Here is a 23,724-nt window from a genome sequence, read left to right on the forward strand (position 1 = left end):
GACGACGTTTGCTTACATCCGTGAATTAAGCGTCTTTTTGTGTGGTTTGTTTAGCACTATTCTGTCAGACTAATTAACATGGAAATGATAAGTGTTTCGTATGTTAAGTAAATTCGGGAAATTTCACATCCTTCATTGGTCAATTATTAGTAGTATTATTATCATTGTCAATTTGATTAACTCGTTAATCATGGGAGCTGTAATGTTTATGTTTTGTGTCTATATGCAACATCAAGGTTATGAAGGACGTACCTGCTACGATGAAACCTCTGTTAACCCTTGTAAAATTTTTACTTTTTGAGATAAATTTTACTTTCGTTCAAGCAGGTACTGCTTCATTACTATTTCTCGTAAGATCGTAGTTTATACTTCGTTTTTTTTTCATAATAGAGCAACCTTTCCAACGATACCACTCGCTTGTCCGTATCATACATTAGAAATGGGAAAACGGGGAGTTTTTTCGAAAAAATATATATATTTTAAATTTTCGCCCCTGTGGTCCGGGCCTGGGTTGACATAGGGATCTTAAAATCACTGGAAAAATACGTAGTTATGTACACAGTACGTGTGCAAAATGTCAATGTGATATTTTGAAAACTAATGGACGGATTTTTTTTTAAAGCTCAGAGTGACTAATCTTTATACGACGTGATGTTAACATTTTCTAAAACAAGACTGTTTGTCCCTGGATCATGGTTCATACTTCATTCTCTTCAGAATAAAGCAACCTTTCAAAGGGTACCTCTCGTATGCCCATATAATACACCAAAAACGGGAAATTAGGTAAAATCCGGGAAATTTTCCGAAAAATCCTTTTTTTGTCCCGGGTTGACGAGATATCTCAAAAAATTGATAAATAGTTAGAGGTGCACACAATGCGTATACAAAATTTCAAAGATATGATGATATTTTGAAAGCTAAAGGCGGGGAAAATTTTTGAAAATTGCCTCAAGAAAAAATGTGGTCACGCCCCCCTTCCCTACGCCCCCATTTGGTACCACCAAGTTGACCATCTGGTTCCAAAATGCATCCGAGGTGTTCTTTGGCCCATGTCTGATTTGACCTATAAAAAACAGGCTTAAATGCCTGTTATAGAATCTATTTAGACGGTTAAAGACAACACTGCAATTTGGTATGAAAACGTACCGTGGATCTTATAAGGGTTAGGAAGACCTGGTGCAGATGGGAAACAATATTAAGATAGATCTCGTAGAAATAGAAGTACAAAGTAGAAACTGAATCCAGTCGCGAAAGGACATAAGTCAATGGAGAACTTTTTGAACGCCTTCGTGTTCAATAGGCCATCAAGTTAGTTATCCATGCATCATCTAGTTGAACGTGAGCCATCTGACTGTTTATATGCGTTCGTGTAGCGTTTGGCAGTTAATATTTTAAAAATTTACAACTGTTAGGTAACTATATTTCAGAAATTACAATTTTTGTTTGATTTCTAAAAATATTACTAGCAGTTTAAATGTCAAATGAAATAAAGCTTATTAGAAACTTCTTTATGAATAGATATTGAGTAATGAGTTATGTATAAGGTAACCAAATGCTTACTTAGGGAATGAATAACAATAGTGTTAAGACGATAGTGAATGGTATAGCAATGAGTCAAAGACTTGCGGGAATTTACCTTCTTGTGTCACTATGAGTGGCTTCCTTTCATGGACGATTTTATGAATGATGTAATGAGAATTACATAAGGACCATCTCATCTAGCGAAAGATGTTTGTTTCATGACCTTGGATATGGATGTAATGACCGATAGTTACATTCATTTTCTTGTATTTGGGTAATAAAGCCAGTGTATGTTCCATTTATCTTTGTAAAATGACAACGAAACTCAAATATATTATCATTTCCTTGAAATTGTTTGTCCTGAAACTATATCTACCGTATATGTTGCGTAAGTTCTTCGTGTATTAGGATATAAATACGTATCTTTTTCTCTAATAGTCATAGCAGCTAACTAATACCCAGGTCCCTAAGAAAGAAAAAAAAAAAAAAAAAAAAGAGGAATGGTACACAGCACTTTTGATTAAATTTTCTGGATTTGAAAGAATATTATCTTTTAATTAATCCAAAGCATGAACAAATAGAAAATTATTTTAATAGTAGCTATAAATCTCGCAAAAGGTTATTTCTGTCAACACTAAATGTCTCTACCAGCAATTTTCTTCTACTAAAGTCGGTAGCGATGAATGGCGGATCCGCGAGGAGTCCCGAGGGCCCGACACCCGTCTAATAGCTATATTATTTTATCTACACTTTGTTGCATTTGCGGTGCAAAAGGCCACATGTCAGCAAATAAATCCGTCTTTCCCAACTGGTGATGCACAGACCTCCAGGAGTCCGTCAAACAGATTTGGAAGGTCCGTAGCATTATTTACATATCATAATATATAGAAGATATAAATGATGCTGTCGACCTGTATATATGCTGTATTCTTATAACATAAATACAGAGTTGTAATTTAATTGTTATTAATATTGCTACCAACCTCTCAACTACTAATACTACGCAGTTACCAAAATTTAAAGATGTGTCCATTGCGTTAAAAATAAAAATGGGGTCCGCGACTCTGAAGTAATTTGGAACCACTGGAAGGTATTTGTCATTTTCTTGAAAAATTATAACTAGCCTTCGACTAGCTGGGAACTTCACTCACAGACCCCAGCAATTGCTCGGTCTACGGCCTCGATCTTCTCATATCCCTAACATATCTTTAATCTTAAGGGTCTTCACTACAGCGAAATTAAACTACCGCTAATTTTAGAGATTTTCTGTAATATCTTCAAAACAAATAAAAATATTCGAAAAGCAGAAACGTAGTGAACTAGACAATACGATTTTGTATGTGATACCTTTACCACAATTCACCTATCTTCTTCTGGAATGGCGCTATTTACAGAACCCGCAAAAAATGCTAAATCTATCTACAGTTGCAAACCGAAAGCAGATAGTTGAATTGTGATAACGGTATCACATGCAAAATCGTATTGTCTACTTCCCTACGTTTGTGCTTCTCGAATATTTTTATTTGTTTTCAAGATATTACAGAAAAACTCTGCAATTAGAGGTAGTTTAATTTCGCTGTAGTGAAGACCCTTGAGGGATTTCGAAATATGGCTATCTTACTATCTTATGACAATTGCATTCCCCACTCTTTTTTCTTCTCTTCTAGCGGAAACATAAAAAATGCTGAAACACGTTTCTACTCGTAATTAACATGCCTCTACTCTTAAGGAATTTTGAGATATAAGCCTAACCATTTCAAGATAATAATTGCCAGCCCTCTTTTCCCCTCTTCCACGTCGAATTTCCTTAGTGCCACCTTACATTACAAATCCTATGCCCTATCCAAATTTCAAATTTCTAGATTTAGCAGTTTGACCTGGGCGTTCTTCAGTCAGTCAGTCTAGACTTTGATATATATATCTGGCTCTACCAGGTAGGTCCGTTACTGTAACCGATATTGTAATAAAACCTATTGGTTCCCTTGTCATCATTTCACAGCTGTTCCATAGCGTTTACAGCTTATAACGATCTTGAGCTAACAATGTGAAAGTGTATTTCAATTTTGCGAAGAGAACCGATACGCCGAAGTGTATTTCAGTTGTCTTCCTCAGTTACGGTTTTTGTTTCCGTGAGTGGAGTCAACATATTGAAATGTGTTTTGGTTCTGTTCTCGAAGCACATCCAGTAAAAAAGTTTATTTAGCTCTGAGACCGGAGCCCAAAACCTTTTTCCGTTCCGTTACCAGTAGTAATAGTAGCTCTACTCTATACATAAAATGTCATATCTCAGCATACTTTCACCGTTTAAGATGTGATCCACTTTTACTTCTCTAGTCCTCGAGAGGACCTTTTTGGATCCACTGTTCTAAGAAAGAGCGTTTATGATGTTTGAAGACGGCGCTCTGGAGTTTCCTTTAAATGTTGTTAGCAAATGAGAGGGCTGCGATGATGATGACTTTATTCACTTCGTTGAAGCAGAGAACGAGAGGTATCTGACCTGCTTATCTGCTCGCGTTGTAGTGTATCTGCTTAACCACAGTCTTTTATCATTTGCAACGTCGCATCACAGCCTTTGTTTCACTCGGGGATAGAGGTCTGCATGGGCCGGAATTTTTAGCCCGAGCCCGGCCCGTGAATTTACAATGTGAGGCCTGACCCGAGTCCGAAATATGTTTTACCATTTAGGCCCGAGCCCAGCCTGAGCTCGCGTGATAACCCAATGAGCCCGAAATAAGCCCGAATTACAAAAACTTAATAATTAACGCAAAATTGTATTTTTATTGACAGCAATGAGACGTTTACTTTTGCAGTTGTGCTTTAAAAGTTGTCCAGAAAGGACGGCGCAATATATATCGTTGTACAGTATATTTACAAAGTTAGGCCAGAAAAGGCCCGAGAAATATGGTTGTATATTTAAAAATTTACGGCCCGGGCCCGAAGTTATATATGCTTTGTAGGCCCGAGTCCCTGAAGACCTCTACTCTCGGAGCACATACGCCGTGTATTGTGCCCTACATGACAATATTGTCAGTTTAACCGTTGAGTCGATAGATGTCATTAATTTCTCATGGCCGTCTTTAGCTTAAAGGACACACTCATGGAACATAAACAATCAAAACATTTCGTAAGTATTGCTCCCCCGCAGTCTATATGCTTCATTTGAATATTAAACCAAAACATCTCATGCTAGTATTTGTTAAAATACAGGGTGGCCCATGTATTTTATATCATTTTTATTGCTATCAAACAGGTAGACTTAGTTTCTTTATTATTTATTCTTAACGTCTTCTTACTTATAACTTAAGCCCGGAACAGTTGAAGCAAATAAATCCAATCCAAGAATGTTATACTTGATCAATGCAGGGGTTTATATCTACTTTTGGGCCAGTCTGTACTTTCGGTTTTTGCTGCTTGTCATTGGAGAAAAAAGCACTGTCTCTCTTCATTTTCAAAGTTGTTCAGTCTTGTGTGTTATAAAAGAAAGAGAGGACAGTAATTCGTGTTCTGTTGTCTTTTACATTTCTACTGCATGAGACGTCCGTTCTGTAGTTTTTACAATTCCCTACCGCATTGAACGTGACATCCGTCCCATTGTTTTCTTTATTGTGTTATTTCTTTCTCTTGTATGTTCAAGAAAATTAGCTGCGAGTGGGTGAGAAACTTGATAGTCATACTATAAGCTTAAAAGAAATATAAATATCCTCCATGACGTCACAATTGGCAAAATCTATAACCATTCTGGTGGCTTGTTGAGTAATGTGTGGTCAGCTCACTGTCTACTTTTGCCGTTTTTCTGTCTTTTTAGACTAGAATTCGCTACATATTAAGTTTAGAAAGTTCCTCAGGGATGAAAATGAAATCTTTGAGTTTTACGTCCCACGGTTATGCCCGTTAGGCTAAAGGAGACGGTGATTATGAGAAATGAATGCAATGGTGGAATGAAGAAAGTGGGAGGAAACGGGAGAACCCCACGAAAAACCCACGCAAACGGTGTTTGTCCACCACAAAGTTCACTTGGCGGGGGCTGCGATCGAACCCGGCACCCCAAGCACCAGAGGTAAACGCTCTACCACTGAGCCACCACGGCCCCTTCCTCAGGGATGCTGAGTCAACAGGATTGATATTTGATTACCACTAAAAGTTGAGTTGATTTTGTGTTTAACATCCCTTTCAGCAGGGAGGCTATATGAGACGGAACCTACTGATTAATGTGGAATAGGAACCACATGAGCTCTCGTCGGGATACTACTAAAAGTATTACAGATAAGATTTTAATTACTTTCTTATAGAATTGTTAAGGGTAGAGCAATCAACAAAACGTTTCTGACAACATTATAAACGTGATCTGTGACACGTTATGATGTACTATAGTTCTTTCCGAGTGGTAGCTATTAGGTGACAGATGTGAAAAGTAGGGCATCTGTAACGTAGTCGGAAAGGCGGGTCTACTGGGCTGCCCGGATTCAATCCCCGACGACAAGTTCTTACTGTCTATCCACATAAAATCCATCGTATTTCATTGATTTTCCTTTCGCAGTAATAATAATGATAATAATAATTAAAGAAAGCAAAAAGAAAATATCGTCAAGTGACCTACTATTTGGCATATTGTTGAAAATTCATTTCCAGTAAAACTACATGTGTCCAGAGCTGTCAGCTTTTGAATTTTTAATTATAATTTATCTTCACAGTTTAGTTCCAGAAATAAGTTTTATCAAGGGAATTATGTAGATAAAAACATGCAAAAGCCAGATTGGTGTGTATGCAAAAGGAGGACGATTAAAATGATATTACCAAGGACTGCAGTGTCTGTTCTGCCATCAACATACATGTGCAGTATGTCTTGCAGCATGAAGGAACACCACAAGACCTACTACACTCATTTCGCTTATCAAACTACCTTTCTCCTTAGGATTGATTGAAATGTGTATTTATCAGTTCAAACAAGAATTTAATTATACTGAAAACCATGAATTCTTTCTTTTTCTTTTCTGTTGTAAGATTGTGGTGATTAGATAAAGTACTTCTTTTTTTTATATATAAGTCACTCGGGTGGAGCAGAAGGAAGAGGGTGTGTCTCGCTTGGCTGAATCCTTTGATTTAACAGACGAATGCTATATTTAATCTTTCGTGCTTTTGTTTATGGGAAGCGTATTGATCAGATATTGCCGATATAAGAATAATACACGTTGAACAATAACGAAATTGATATCCGAAAATCGTTCAATATTTAGATTTTCGGTCCTCTCGTCAATCAGATTGAAATACAGTTACAGAGTGGCATATCTTGTGAAAAGTAGATATAAAAGTATAGTGGATATCTCACATTAAACCATTGGTCTACAGCGGTACCCATTTCTTCTCCCAAGTGCTTGAGCGCAACCGCACCGTTACACTCTCAGAGGCACCCATGGGGGGGGGGAGGGTACTCAGTTCGGACCCTCTCCAAAACTTCCAAAGTCAACATACACCTGTACAGTTTCTCAATAAAACTATACTTCTTCAACAGGGAAATGATTGATGTTGCATGGAAATTTGATCTTACACTTTATCTGTACTCTTATAAAAAATAAAATTGAGACAGACTGTACCATGAAATGAAATGAAATCTTTGAGTTTTACGTCCCACGGTTATGCCGGATAGGCTAAAGGAGACGGTGATGATGACAGATGAGTGAAATGGTGGAATGAAGAAAGTGGGAGGAAATGGGAGAACCCCGAGGAAACTCACGCACACGGTGTTTGTCCACCACAAAATTCACTTGGCGGGAGCAGGGTTTGAACACGGTACCCTATGCATCAGAGGTGAACGCTCTACCACTGAGCCACCGCGGCGCCCCGGTGCTATATAGAATCATTATAAAAACTAATTGGTTTCACTATTATAATAGATACAGTTCAATAAAGTGTGTCGTCAGTCAGAAAATGTTGAGAACCACTGAACTAGCGTTGTCATGAGACTCAAGAAATTTCTCGTGTCGAAAACAGACGAGAACTGTAATGTTTTTTGTCGATTATGTTGTTTTCGAGACGAGACGACGATTTTTTTGTCTCGTGGGTAGTATTATATGAAGCAATATTAAATGTGTATAACAAAAGTTCTTGATTTCGTGATAGAAATCGAGATCACTTTCAATGTGGAGGGAAAAAAATGTAAAGGAAAAGAAATTTTTAGTTTACTCCTGCAAAAGTTAATTTCCCATACCTTGTATGATGACATCATTCAAGACTCCTGATCAATATACCTTTGATGATTAATGTAGAGGGATTATTTAATTGTGTTCGTCTGTCAGCTATCATTAATCAATAAACATATTGGGGGCAGATCTATTTCTAACAGAAACCAACCATTGTAAATCAGCGATAGTTAATCTAATGGTACGGAAGCTACTATTGTTCTAGAGTTCCTATATCGATTCCACCGCGTCTTCGCGTGAGAGTTTCCAACAGGGCTTTATTTACTGTTAACGGAGAGAATCATCTTTGTGAAATGTAATCCAATAAAGAAATTTGTATTAGGATCTTTTTCATGTGAGAAATTTTTTTTTTTTTTTTTGTACGTGTTTTACGAATTAAGGACTCCTCATTGGCTTTAGAGAATTTTCGTAAGTAACGCATTATAAACCATTGACATCATCTTAAATTTTGTAAACTGTTAGTTAACTTGCACAAATTAAAAATCGTCCATAAAATATGCTTTTCAGTTAACTAGTCACTTCGATTTGTAGCAGTTATAAGCTTTTAAGGTTAGTGTAAAGGGACAAGTTTTGCCGATAGATGTCACTACAGTCTTCGTATCTCTCCCATGTATTTTTTACCTTTCACGAAAATTTACAATTTCTTTTATAAATTTCAACCTAGAGACTTCAAATTTTTAGAGAAGAAACTTCATATCCTATTAAAGGGAACAATCCGTACCGATTTTTTATTTACAATTTTCTTCATTGTTGAAACAGTTCCATTCTTAAAGGTTTGGATATACATTACAACATTCAAGCCATTTCAACAATGAAGAAAATTCTAAATAAAAAAAATCGGCACGGATTATTTCCTTCGATAGATTATGAAGTTCCTTTTCTAAAAATTTGAAGTCTGTAGGTTGAAATTTGTAAAAGAAATCGTGAATTTTCGTGAAAGATAGAAAATACATGGGAGAGATACGAACACTGTAGTGGCATCTATCGGCAAAACTTGTCCCTTTAAACCAACCTTAATCAGTTCATTTACTTGTAGAAAACAGGTAGGGAAAGATAGTAAACAGTTACTGCCATCTATCTATTATTAGAGCTCATTTAAAGTCATCTTAATTTGTTACAAGTGGCTCTTCAGTGATAACTATACTTAACGATTATGGTTATAGTCTGTATTTCTCCGATTTATTTACAAAAAAAAACTTCTAAACAGTGAAGAACGTAATCAAGGCCTAATTCGTTTTAGAGGCCCACCCGGGCGCTTGCGCTTTCTTACGACTGAAAAGTATCCGAAAATGCTGTTTTCGGAACACATTATTATTATTATTATTATTATTATTATTATTATTATTATTATTATTATTATTTTGAAATGAGTTATCGCGATAAAGTGGATAGGACACTTGAACACTTACTGCATAATTAAGGCCGAAAATAAATGTAACACATTATTTGTCTTCAATTTTGGGGCCGCGGAGGCTCAGTGGTAGAGAGTTCACCTCTGGTATATGGGGTTCTGGGTTCCTGCCCGCCAGCTCGCGCCAAGTGACTTTGCAATGGACAAACACCGTGTGCGTGGGTTTCCTCGGGTTGTTCCGTTTCCTCCCACTTTCTTGATGCCACCATTTCATTCATTTCTCATCATCACTGTCTCCTTTAGCTGGCATAACTTTGGGACGTAAAACAGAGATTTCGATTTTTGTGTCGTTAAAAAGCATCTGTGCAGTACGTAGTTCCAACTGTCGCGTATAGATGTCACATTCGTTATTTCTGATTCACTGTCGTGCTTGCGTGAAGGACGAAGAAGTTTGAAATGTTACCACTAGAGAGCACTCATGTAGTGCAAAGTTATTCATGGCGGAGTGAGTTGTGTTGGTGAATTTTGGGGCCGTTCGGTTCTTTTCAATACGTACAGAAAGTGTCCTATCACAGTGATCGACCGAGCGATTGTGTTGTTGATATTTACACACGTGTGATGTAGTCTTGTCCAACATATTGGAGTGTGTTGTTGTTTACTTGCCAGGTAAATACAAGGTCGTTCTTTTCAATCTTGTCTTGTTTTTTTGCTTTGGTGTCGAAACTGGTGTGGTTTTCCCTTTCAGCGTAGTTAGTCGTATGACACCATACGAGTTCCTCTTCTGTAGTTGGTTTGCGGTTCGTTAGTAGCTCTTGTCCTTTCGGTTATTCTTTGGCTATTATTTGTATGGGTGGGTGACTGCCTGTCTCAGAGATCAAAGGTTGTTTTATTTCAAATTGCGATGATAAGATAATTAGCATATGTTGTAAACAATTACTTCTTCTGACTATTTTAACTTTGTTCAGCTAATGACAGTTATTGACTTTTCTACAGTGTGCATTCTTTAACCAATACATGAGATTTATTTAATATTGCGATGGTTATTATAATAATTCGAGAATACTAAAAAGAAATACGTTGAAATCTACTTGAAAGCCTTTACACCCTATAGGTTAAAGGGAACCAGGCTTTCCTCCAGAATATCTCGTTGGAGGAAAGAGGGAACAGAAGTAAAACGTAAGAGGTGTGTAGTGGGACAGTATTTACTAAAAGGCGTGCTGTACATAAGAATGGCATGTAATAGCAGGTTAATTTATCTTATCCCCCCCCCCCGGAAGTATCTTCAATAAACACTGACCAACAGTGCCATTTCATACTTTGTAGGGAATAATACACCCAATGTATTAAAGTTTTCACTTTTTGTGTGTATGTGTTGACCTGTGTTTAAAATGAATATAAATCTTAAGATCAGGGGTGACAGTTGCCCCCTTGAGCCCCAGATAACGCCCATGTGATAATCTGAAGTGGATTATAAATAATTAATCACATGATAGCAGAAAGACACGGAAATACATAAAGAATAGTTATAAACATGATATTGTTCATTACAAGTTCAAGTAGTGTAGGATTGAACCCAGGACTTCATCATCAGAGATGAGCGCTTTACCACTTCCATACCACACTCCCATAACATAACTGTTTGTAAATAATTTCGAAATGGGTAAACAAATTCACATTTATTAACGAGAGATGAAAAGTACAGGGTTTCCCAAAAGTAGGTATACAGTCCCGTACTGATCAACCCATTGCTTTTTATATCATTTCTTATTGTTATCCATCAGGTAGACTTAGTTTCTTTGTTATTTGTTTTTAATGTCTTTTTATTTATATCTTAAACTCGAAACAGCCGAAGCAAATAAACCTATAAGCTAGAATGTTATACTTGATCAATGCAGGGGTGTATACCTACTTTTGGGCCACCCTGTAGTACTAATCACTTTTGAACGTAAATGTTTCTTTTTTCTTTTTCGTTCTAATTTGTCCAGATCGTCGACTCTTAAGGAAAATTTCAAAATTAGCTATTCTGGTAGAACAGAGAAGCTGACAAGACTTCAGACATGGATCGTTGGCCACGGGATTTGAACCCAGGCCTCCTGATTGCGGAACGCGAACAATAACCTTTCATGTATATTCATCTTTTTCCGGTTTGGTTGTTTTTTAAATATAATAAAACGATTGTTCTGAAGTTGAAATCTTAATATAGTGAGTATAAAGTCATAATTTGTGGATATATTATTTTGATTTTTCAGTATTTCCTAGTGCATAGCAAAATAATGTTCCTGTTCGTAAGGCGGACTACAAGACATCTGAACGGCTTAAACCGTAACAGAACTTTGTAATGCCTGACACCAAGATAAAATGTTTATAATACAAAGAACATTATTAGCATGTCACGTTGGAGAAGCTCTTCAAACGAGGAGAATGAGCTAGCTCCATGATTCTCGTGCTCCTCTCATGTGTGATGTGATGTCAAGTCAAGCTGGACTGTGAACTCGCATAACCAGAAACGCATTGCGTGCGCAGCGTATGCGTAAACCCGTGACTGCCATTCAAGTTTTCTCCTTCGTTGTTTTTTTGCCGGAATAGTAAACAATTACACACGATATATGTAGTTTTTATTTAAATTAATAAATCTGAATGGAGGTCTTGTAGTATATTTTCATTTGATGAACTGGTCTTAGAAGAGAAAAAAGTAATAATAAGCACATTCTTGCTGAGATCGTTGCTTGGGGGCGGGGAAGTGGAAGCCCAGACTATATCTGACCTTGATAGGTATCCTACAAAAGAATCTGTCGAGAGAACGTCATCAAAATACTTTTTTTTTCGTCAGGTAGATAATAGACTTTCTTGAGTTTTCTATAAAATTAATAAAAGAGTGAATTGCGTGTTCCTTATTCTGATTATAGTTAAGATGGATTTTGTACTTGAAAAACAGTCTGATCAAATTAATAATGAATTATCACTTCTCGAGAAATAGTGGTAAGCAGTGGCGTCGGCGCGAGGCGGCTGAGCCAGTTGAAGCTTCCCCGTTTCCTAATTCTGCTTACACGTAGTATGTTCCATTTGTGATTACCGATGTTATGACGTTTTTTTTTTTTTTTTCATCCAAAATCAAGAAGGTTCGGTTCCAGACCATTATCAGTTGTTTGTGGCTAGGATCCGTGATTTTCATCGAGGTCCTGATGTTTTGTTACGTGGGACGAGAATTAAAAACATTTTGTTTTCAATATATAGGCCTATATATTGGAGTCTTTCGAGTGCTGAAATTAATTTAGTTTTTAAACAGGTAGCAATCTCACATGCACACCACGAGAAGGAGTTTGGTTTATATGGCGTGATATTTTGTAATTACAGTTGAAACCAGGAGTGGTAGTAGGTTTGTATCTTTTCCGGTTTCAGTAAATAAATTAGAGTGGATATAGAATATATTTTGGGGGCGCTCAATGGATTACAGAAAACCACTTAAAGCTACCAATTACGGTGTCTCTTTTATGGCGATCAACTGTAAAACCGGAAGTGGTTGATTTCTACCACTTCTGGTTTGAATAGAGTGTTAAGAGAAAAGATGGTACCACTCTCGATTAAAAAAAAAAAAAAAAAAGAAAACAGCTAAGTTTTGGTAGACCAAACTCGTCCATTTTTCAGGTTGTAGAAATGGGAGCCTATGTAAGAAAGGAAATGAATTGGCTAAAACTGTGTGTGAAGGAAGTAAATATTTCTTGCCCCCCTTGAAGAGTGAATTCTAGCTTACGCAGGGGCTGGTCTGGCCCTCCAGGCAGCGGGGAAAACGCTCAGTCCGCCCTCCCGCTATTTTTATTTTATTTTATTTATTTATTTAGAAGATAAAGTTACAGCCATATTGACGGGGGGCTGCGACTGTCATCTGAACCCAAACATTAAACTAAAAGAGCATTTTTGTTTGAAATATTTTTGTTTCATTATTATGTCTTTTATGTACTTACTACCTAATGCACTAATTCTTATATACAAGAAAAAGTAAGTAAATTTGCTTCCCGTAATTTAAAGCGATAAATATTTTTTACTGACGAATTCCGTTGAGAGGCATCACTAACTAGTTGATTATAGCTATTTAAAATTATATGTAGTTATAGTTATAAAATAGTGGTGGACAGGAAAACCGAATTTTATCAAAAACCGTTTCAGTGAAAAACAACCGATTTTGGGGAAACCGGAATGTCGATTTTTTGACAAATCAGTTTCCGGTTTTTATAAAAGCCTGTTTTACTCCTTCCTCTTACCATACGTATGAGATATCAACCTGTGATATCTATAAATGAAATAATAATACTACCTGGTGTGGCCCTCTCCCACTGTCTCTATCACTACCCTTTTTGATGGCTTCCTCCAAGTATTTTTATCACCACTCTTGTCATGGAGCCAGTCCACATTTCAGTTCGTATTATTCTTCTATTATGGTATTGGCAAAACATCTCTTTATGTAGTAGTAAAATAATGACTTGCTCTTTGTTGAAAAAAGAGGGGGGAGTAGAATTTTGATGCTCTGTAGCGGTGTGTGTTTCTGAAAAAGGTATTAACATTAGTTTACAGACGAGTATTAACGAACAGAAGGGACTTTTTTTTTTTGCTTCTTTTTTTAACCTTATCCAAACAGGAAGTTTAAAAAGGTGCACAGACACACCTATAAAAAAAAGTCTACTCCCTTAAATGTACCGCCTGAACAGTTTCAATTAGCTTCAACAAAAACAGAGGAAAATATTAGCAGATTCAGAGCAAAATTTATTTGTTTTACAATAGTAATGAAGCTGCTTGAAGAACAGCATTGTTTACCTGCGGCAGAACAAGTGTTACTTTGAGTTCATCTATACTACATAACTTCGTTCTGCAAGAGTAGTTATGGTTCACATTTGTGACGAAAGGATGCCTAATTGGAAATATGTATGAATGGGTTCATTCATTTCAATTGCTGACGAGAAGTTCGTCATGATTTATTGTTGTTGATGTTGGGACTAAGGTGGTTCCATGGTAGAGTGCTCATCGGTGGTGCGAGGGAGGTTTCTGGTTTGGGTACAAAAACTCGCCGGGCCGAAACCTCGCGGGACAAAACCCCGCCTGGCCAAAATCTCGCCGCCCAAAACGTCGCGGGCCAAAACCTCGCGCCCCAAAATATTGCCATACCCAAAATCTCGCCTGACCAAAACCTCGTTGTAATGACCTCGCGACACAGAATCTCGCCTGGTCTAAATTAAGCGAGACGTAGTGTCGCCTGGGAAGAAATGTCGTCAGAATAACACCTCTTCACGACGATTTCTTCAATGTAGAATGTTCTATATATTACTATATATATATATATATATATATATATATATATATATATATATATATATATATATATATATATATATAGTAATAACACATAGTTACATTAAAATAATGACAAGAAAAATTCTAATGCATGCTTTGGAAATCTATATATATAAATTAAATGACTATGTTTGTTACATTATACCTCTTGAGCCATCCTACCAATCTCAATCAAATTTTCAACATAGATGAGGTTCGAGCCTAGGATGTCTTTTATAATTTCACTTTGTCGGCACAACAAAAGGACGGGGGAGTGGGATATATATATATATATATATATATATATATATATATATATATACAGAGCCGTAGGTAGAGATTTCGGCGCCCGGGGCGAAGTAGAATTCGGCGCCCCTACTCTCACCACACCAAGCTCTTCCTTCCTTTTTTCTTTTTTACTTATAAGAAAAGCAGAGATATTGTTGTACTACACTGAATTTTTATTAAGCTGCAGGTGAGATTTTGGCAACGCGAGGTTTTGGCCAGCGAGGTTTCGGCCGCAAGATTTTGTCCGTATCCCGCGAGGAAATCCCTGTTTCGGCCCCAGGCCATGTGAGCTTGCGGTGGACAGTATGCGCTTTCTTGAGGTTATTCCGTTTCCTCTCGAATTCTTCCATCATCATTCACTGTTTCCAGTTTCACTCTCTTACTTTTGGAAGCATTTGTGTGTCTTCTTTTTCTTCATTGTTACGGCGTTATGAGCTAAAGTTGAGAAATCTGCTCTCTGGTTGCAAGCGTTTGTGCTTTTCTGCACGAGATCCTGGGTTTGATTCCCGTTTGAGAACACAGAATACATTTCAGTGGTTCAGATCTCAATTTAGATTTGTAGATAATGTTCTATCATAGCGTCAGTGCCGATAATGCGCATAAATACAAATCATTCAATAAATTTTTAAAAAATAATAATGTACTGGAGAGTATAGTGAAGAATTATGTAAAACTTGAATTTATATAAACGCACCATGGTTCAGTGGCAGAGTGCTTACCTCTAGTGCGTGGGGTCCTTGGTTCGATCTCCGACCAAGTAAGTTTGTGGTGGACAACATCCTGTCCGTAGGCTTCTCGTGGTACTCCAGTTTCCTCCCAAATTCTGATTCCACAATTTCTTCCATCATTCACTTACCGTAATCATCACTTTTCCATTTACTAATATAGTAATTGTTTCTTTAATGTATATAATAGATTGTAAGAGTCTTCTGTAAATGGAATTTTTTTTCTCTGTTGAAGGTAAATAAATAAATAAATAAATAAATCATCTTCCTTAGTCGAAAGGGGATAATCATGGGACGTTAAACTGAAATTCCATTCCATTGAACAATTTAAACTCTGTCCCGAAATCGAACACAGATCTCTTCAAAATTTGGAAACATACACTACGTAGCAACATGTGTCCATATTATTGCTGTTTATCTGTTTGGTGATTATATTGTTAGACGGTGCTGGAGACCAGGTTTGATTCCTGGTGGGAGCTGGTTGTTAAGTTACATAGGTTCATATTTCATGTAACGCCCGTGTTGAAAGGGGCACTCAGCTCCAATCCAATCCTAGATCTCCTTCGTGGCTGAGCGGTTAGCGTACGCACCCGGGTTCGATTCCCGGCGGGAGTTAATGTGGTTCGGATTCCGTCTCGTATCAGTAGGTCCCGTCTCGTATAGCCTCGCTGCTAAAAGGGACGTTAAGCTCAAAATCAACTTAACTCCAATCCAACGAACCCATACAACTACTGTTACGACTAACGGAAATCAGAAAAACTCTTCAAGGCCAAAGATTTATTTTCCCTTATGAATTACATAATGTTAGTAGTAGGCCAGTCAGTTTTTTTTCTTTTAAATGACAAAAGTTGTTCATAGTTTGCATATAAAATTAAGCATTTTCTTTCTAGTATTTTTATTTTCACAATGTTTTTATCCAGCGTGGCAAATACCATATTATAATTGCGTTCTAATTTATAGTTAATTAACAGATGAAACTGAAATTATCATGTTGCTTTTTTTTTTTAAAAGAAAAAGAAAGTAATAAATACACTATAGATGACGGAGGTAGAAAACTGTATAAGTTGTTTTGATGCGCTGGTAGAAGCGAGTGAGTGAGTACATGCTATGCTAGAGTAGGAAGTAAACTTTGAAGAGTTCTACGTCATTTTCGGAAGGCGAAGGGAGGCGATTGGCATTTCGATCGTCTCATCCTGCAGACTTCCGTAAGGTATCCTACTCCCGCTTTCGCATGTGTAAGCAACTCAATGCTGAAAATTTTTCAATAGACCTGTTGTTCCAGCGTTGCGTTTATGGAATTTGTGTCAGTGTTGATAGTTTCTCCGATTGCTTTATTTTCCTCGCCAGAATAATTTGATAAAAAAATTAAGTTTTCAAGGTTTACCGGTTCAATAGAAACCAAAAAGGCCATATCTGTTTAGGATGAGTGAGATTCGTTTGTGACAAGCGGATAAATTTTATCTCAATCTCCGCAATAGTCGCGTGTAACCTGGTAAATCTAGAATGCCTGATCTCCATATACGTGGTTTCATGTTCTATCTCCGCTGGAAGCATTGATAGCTCGAATCCCACGTTAAACTATAAATCTTGTAGACTGCTTTTTTTTATTTAAGCAGTTTGGTTTACGAACCAAAACTACTCTATATATTTACCCTGGCAGTCTGCGTATCCGTCCGTCCGGGAGACAAAAGTCTCGAGAACTATTTTATGGGTTACCATCAACAAATGAAATGAGATGAAATCTTTGAGTTTTACGTCCCACGCATATGCCGATTAGGCTAAAGGAGACGATGATGATGAGAAAGGAATGAAATGAAGGAAGGAAACGAGAGAACTCCGAGAAAACCCACGAACACAGTGTTTGTCCACCACAAAGTCCACACGGCGCGAGCTGGGATTGAACCAGGGTTCCCAAGCACCGGAGATGAACGCTCTACCACTGAGCTATCGCGTTCCCCCCATGAAATAAAATAAAATTTTTCAGTTTAACGTTCAACGATTACGGTCTTTAACCCAAAGGAGACAGATGATTTAGTCAAGTGGATGATGATAATGTGAAATGGTGGAATGATAATGTGGGAGCGAACGTGAGTACCCCGAGAAAACCCCATGGACACGATATTGTCCACCTCAAACTTACGTGGCCAGGGATTGAACCAGGGACTTCACACACCAGAGGTAGGCGCTCAAGCACTGAGCCACCGTCTCCTCCTTCTCCATGGATCACCATCAACTTTAGCCAGAAAGTAGAGAGTCATAAGTTAGGAATGGAGTTCGTCGCTGGAAAGGATGCATCCATTTAATCCGAAGATATAACCCCACCCCATGGATTTCCACCGGGGGTTATTGTAGATTAATTGCTTGTTGGTACTATGCAGCCTGGCTGTGTCTGAAAGTCAAGTTGGTTGCATACCATTCATTACTTCCAGTATTCTTACCAATCTCCTTGGTAGTATGCAGCCTGGCTGTGCCTGAAAGTCAACTTGGTTGCATACCATTCATTACTTCCAGTATTCTTACCAATCTCCTTGGTAGTATGCAGCCTGGCTGTGCCTGAAAGTCAACTTGGTTGAATACCATTCATTACTTCCAGTATTCTTACCAATCTCCTTGGTAGTATGCAGCCTGGCTGTGCCTGAAAGTCAACTTGGTTGCATACCATTCATTACTTCCAGTATTCTTACCAATCTCCTTGGTAGTATGCAGCCTGGCTGTGCCTGAAAGTCAACTTGGTTGCATACCATTCATTACTTCCAGTATTCTTACCAATCTCCTTGGTAGTATGCAGCCTGGCTGTGCCTGAAAGTCAACTTGGTTGCGTACCATTCATTACTTCCAGGATTCTTACCAATCTCCTTCACGTGGAAGCATGTGACACTGCTGCTTGTTTTAAGTTAATAAGGAGCAGGAGTGGATACAGATAATATGGGTTAAGAGCTTCGATTTATCATAAGCCGTAAACACTTTTCATTGTATTTCAAATGTATGGTATTTTTGTTTAGTTTTATATATATTTCATTAAATGTCAAGGACAGAAACATTAATACAGCTGTTTCGATGGAAGTTTCATGGGCATATTGAAGTTGCAATTTATTAAATTTTACGATCTCTGTTAAATACAGTAAAGAGGATCACGTCTAGAAGTTTCAGTTTTGTCCGGTAGATGTCAGCCATTGAAGAATATTTCGCATTTCCTTTAATATAGTTAAATTAATCTCATCATATAACTTTTGTCATAGGAATTGGGAACTCAAAAAACAAAGGGAGCGCGGGAGCTCAGTAGTGGAGCGTTCACCTCTGGTGCATGGGGTCCTTGGTTCGATCCTAGTTCGCGCCAAGTGAGTTTTGTGGTGGAGAAACACCGTGTGCGTGGATTTTCTCGGAGTTCTCTCTTTCCTCCCCTTTCTTCATTCCACTATTTCATTCAATTTTCATCGTAACCTTTTCTTTTAGCTAGCCGGCATAACTGTGGGACGTAATACTTAAAGATCTCAATAAACTAAGGGAAATTTAATGAAAAAGGGAAATTTTTGAGTCAGCTGAGGGAAATTTTGGAACGGTCAATCGGTGGTAGAGCAGGTACCTCTGGTGTGTGGTCCCTGGTTCCATCCCCGTCCAAGTAAGTTTGTGATGGACAATATCGTGTCTAGGTTTTCTTTGAGCACTCCCTTTTCCTCCCAAGTTCTCATTCCACAAATTCTTGTATCATCATTCAGTTGCCTTAATCATCCGTCTCCCTTATAATCGTGTGACGTTAAAACGAAATATTTAATTTCATTTTGAATGCTTCTTCGTAACCTCCGTAATGCATAACAAAGCAAATCATTAAGGGTCTTCACTACAGCGAAATTAAACTACTGCTAATTTTAGTTTTTCTGTAATACAGTGAAACCTGTCTTTAGCGGAATCGAGCGGGACTTGCAAAAATTTCCGTTAAAGTCAGGTTTCCGCTTAGTGGAGGTAGACCTTTCCTTCCTCCTTTTTTTTTTTTAAATGCATGGTTATAAATGGACATACTGAGAAAATATATTGCTGTACGTACATTGTTCGATTACAGTACTTCTTTCTTCTACGAATAAATACACAAAAAAAAAATTAAAATGAATACAAAATTTGCTATGCACACGTTTTCTTTACTTTTCTAATAGCCAAGCAGGGTTTTCTGTGTACATTGCTGCTTGGCTGCTTGATTTTCTGCGTGCACTTTAGACTGAGAAATTATACTAAGTGAATCAGAATCATTTTTCCGTAAGGCAAATTTTTGCAGTTCCTTTAAACTTCTGAGAGCATCTTGATATGTATTTATTCTACACTCTTCTTCGAACTCGGTATCGTATTCCTCTTCTTCCTCTATCTCGTTTTCTTCTTTCCGACATTCCGTATGATTCTTGATTAAGTTGCGGGAATTAAGAACAATTTGTGGGGGTGAATATGAGTATTGTTTGGGGAAGATCAACATTGTTCAGAAATATTTAACAAAAGAACGAACATTTTATCGCAGACAGTGTAATGTATATGTCTCACAGAATGTCTAAACGCTGTAGTCCGGAACTCAGAATTTTCCGTTAAATGTTTATTTTTCTTTCCGTTGTCCGCTTAACACAGTTTCCGCTTAATGAAGGGACTTTTTACACGTTTTGTTCTCCAAGATTCATGGGACCGTGAAATATTTCCGTTTAAGACAGTTTTCCGTTTAATAAAGGGTCCGTTGAAGACAGGTTTTACTGTATCTTCAAAACAAATAAAAATATTCGAAAAACAAAAACGTAGTGAACTAGACAATATAATTTTGCATGTGATACCATTTTCACAACTGATCTATCTGCTTTCGATTTGCAACTAGATAAATTTAGCATCTTTTGCGGGTTCTGTGGATAGCGGCATACCAAAAGCAGATAGGTGAATTGTAGTAAAGGTATCACATGCATAATCGTACTGGCTAGTTCACTACGTTTCTGCTTTTCGAATATTTTTATTTGTTTTGAAGATATTACAGATTAACTCTAAAATTAGCGGTAGTTTAATTTCGCTATAGTGAAGACCCTTAAAACTCATCTAAATACTCATCTAATCATCGATATTTCTAATCATCGTTCTATAAAATAAAATACTATAACCGGTTTCCTAACCTAATTTTCAAATTGACTTTTCAAAATGTATTTATTTAAAAGTGGAAGTTTGTTAGTGGAGAGGATTTCAGCAATTTCGTCTCTGTCCCTTGCTTTTAAAATTTGATGGTAACATTTCCTCTGATGCAATGCTTTGTAGTTGATTAACACTGAAGTGCAGCTTCCTTTCTGTACCGCAGCTGCCTGCTTTATATGTAGTATAATGGGAGGCAGGCAGTTTTTGGTCATATATGTACATTTTCCTCCCACGACTTCCGCTCTTAGGAGTCAAGTAAGTAAGAAACCATTGCGGTTCTCGTAAAAATGTTAAACATGTGCATAATTTCCGTAGAAATTTAGACTCTTCAGAGATGACGAAAAAACTGTTAAGAGGCCTCATCCCGGCGGAATTAAAATACCGCTAATTTTACAGTAATTATGTGATATCTTCCAATAGATAAAAGAATCGAAATATGGAACAAGAGCGCCCTAGACAATATCATTTTACATGAGATACCGTTATCACGACTCACTTATCTGCTTTCGATTTCGAGCCATTGTGAAAATCGGCATTTATTTTCGCGTTTCTAAACGGCTGAAAACGGAAAGGCACTAGGTGACTTGTGATAACGGTACCTCACGCAAAATAATATTGTCTAGGGTGCTCTTGTTCCACATTCCGATTATCTTTTATCTGTCGGAAGATATCACATCATTACTGTAAAATTAGCGGTATTTTAATTTCGCCGGGATGAGCTCCCTTAAGTTCTTGTGTTAAAAAGAAAATAACAAAATTCACGAGTAGCGTGGTTATTTGTCATAATTTCTTCTGTCCAGGCGCGCACCTGGAAATTTTTAGTGGGGGGGTGAAAAGTCCTATTTATTGAATCGGTGTTATTTTGAAGCCATAAAGACGATAAATAATTGTTAAGTACTGCCAAACAATATTCTCAGAAAATAAACAGAGTTTGTTTTTTTACTAGAAGAGTTGAGGTTAAGTGTAAGACCTTATCTTTAGACTACAAATTATTTCTGTGCTAACCTAGTATAGTTATATTACAAAAGTTCACAACTATATGTCGAATTACGAAGGCTTTCTTTTGGGGACGGGAGACCCCCGCATGGGTGGTGATAGAAATGAAAATGAAATATTTCAGTTTAACGTTCCACTATTAAGCCCTTTAGGCTAAGGGACACGACGATTAGTCCCAGGGTTGCCAATTTTTCTTAAGAAGAAATTGGGACGGGACAATCGATGTTGGAGACCCCTCGGAGACTACACGTACAGCGAGTCGTTGAAAACAATGTAAATAATCAGCTGAATAACACTAACCTGAATGAATGCGGCACCTTATTTTTATATATTCCCACCCACTGCTCATCACTATGTATAAGCAATATATGCAACAAATTCAAACCAAATCAACTGCAATTTATTTAATATAAACAAAGTTTAGAAAGAAAACAATATAGAATTTTTTTAAATTACAAATGAGTGCACAACATTGTTAAGAAATTACTAGCAAAAAGTATTACCAAAATCAAGTCTTATTCGTTGGCTATCATCATACAACAAATTCAAATCAAAATTGTAATTTATTTAACATAATCAACGTTTAAAAACGGGCGTCTCTGGCTTGGGGGCGGGTGGGACGCGTCCCCCCAATATTTTGAAGTACAAAATATTCCATATTTTATTCTAATTTAATTTATTTACTAACGACCGTATTTGGAATATAATATTCAGGCTGTGAAACGATTATAACAGAGTTCGGAGTTCTCAGGGGGTCCACGAAGGTAACAAATGGAATCGAAGATAATAAACAGATTGGGTTAGGTAGTACCATTTAAATCACTTTCTTTGATACCCCCTCCCAAATTTTACATGCCAGAGACGCCAGTGTTTAAAAAGAAAACTATATAGATTTTTTTAAAATCACAAACGAATGAGTTAGCGAAGTGGCCACCCGCTGAAGTGAGCACTAGTGTTACTGCCGCTGTGGTAGCAGTCACTTTTTTTGTAGAGGTTGCAGAAACAATATTTTTTAGCGCTGCATGGAATATACTATCATCATAATCGGCTGGAATATGAACTCTTAACAAATAGACCATAACTGTAAATTAAAGACGAGCTGCTAACTATTCTTTCATGAGTCAAATTAAAATACAAATTTGTTTAATTGATTCTATACATAAAACTGTGCGTGTAAAAGAGTAAGTTATTCCTGTGTAAAAGTGGCCCTATATTAATTAACTGTGAAAATCGATAAATCGGGACAATATGCGTCCCGACGAGTGTCTGGTCGAAACGCGGGACAAAGAAGTCATAAATCGGTACAGTCCCGACAGAATGGGGACGGTTAATTAGTCCTAAGGCAAGTAAATAATGATAAAAGAATAGGTGGAATGAGAAAGTCGAAGGAAACGAGTAGCTCGAGAAAACCTATGGACACGTGACACATCACCCACTTTTCGTAGGTTATATACAAGTTTCCTTTTGTTAATTACGTCATTTAGCAAAAGTAAAAACCTTGTTTTTACAGTAATACGACTGTTTCGATTATTTTTAATTAACATAATGGCTTTACTTTGCCTTAATCATAATCTCCCTTAGCCTAAAGGGCGTGATCGTGGGATGTGAAACTAAAAAAAAAAAAAAAAAATCCGAATTCGCTCTGCCTAGTTTACTATCTCTATTAGTTTGATTCTTTAATGTTGCCATGAATACCTTCTGTTTCCGATAGATGTAGGGATATACTCTTTCAATGCATAGTTCTCAAACCTTGACTTCCTTGCGAAGTTAGTAAACATCATTTTTTATTCTTTTCCCATATTCATTTCCTTGCTCTTCAAATGAAGTTCTTCTGTCATATGTTGCAGGTCTGTGTCGTTTTGCGAAGAGAGGAAGGTCATCGGTGAAATCAAGCTGGGTCATATGTTCTCCATTTACCTTTAATCTTTCAGTTGGATTATCCTTATATTAAACAGCATCGTCCTACTTGAAATTGTAAAATACGCGTCTTTTCTTCGTGCGAGGTAATGACCGAGAACATTTCCAGGGTAATTAAGAATATAATTTTATGCATAACTGAAAATAATAATCTTTTTTTGCCGGTCAAACTTTTCCAGTTCCCATAATTTCCAAACAACTTGTATTGCTATTATTATTATTATTATATTCATTTGTATAGTTTTTCGATGGGAATTCAGGA

At 37.2% G+C, this 23,724-nt stretch overlaps 1 protein-coding gene across 5 annotated transcripts in view; it reads left to right on the top strand.

The window, feature by feature from the left end:
• The window catches only part of milt (trafficking kinesin-binding protein milt), a 306,838-nt gene that overhangs the window by 150,863 nt on the left and 132,251 nt on the right, over window positions 1-23,724 (top strand). Inside the window, exon 1 of one of the 5 annotated variants that reach the window (XM_081745262.1) lies at window positions 9,546-9,735. The exons of the other annotated variants lie outside the window; for them this stretch is intronic. The gene's annotated coding sequence lies outside the window, so the exon portion shown is untranslated. Of the gene's footprint in view, window positions 1-9,545; window positions 9,736-23,724 lie in introns of those variants that run through there. 5 annotated transcript variants of the gene reach the window in all.

Source organism: Thermobia domestica, chromosome 18, assembly GCF_964235325.1.
Source record: "Thermobia domestica chromosome 18, izTheDome1.hap1.1, whole genome shotgun sequence".
In the NCBI taxonomy this organism is placed as follows: domain Eukaryota; kingdom Metazoa; phylum Arthropoda; class Insecta; order Zygentoma; family Lepismatidae; genus Thermobia; species Thermobia domestica.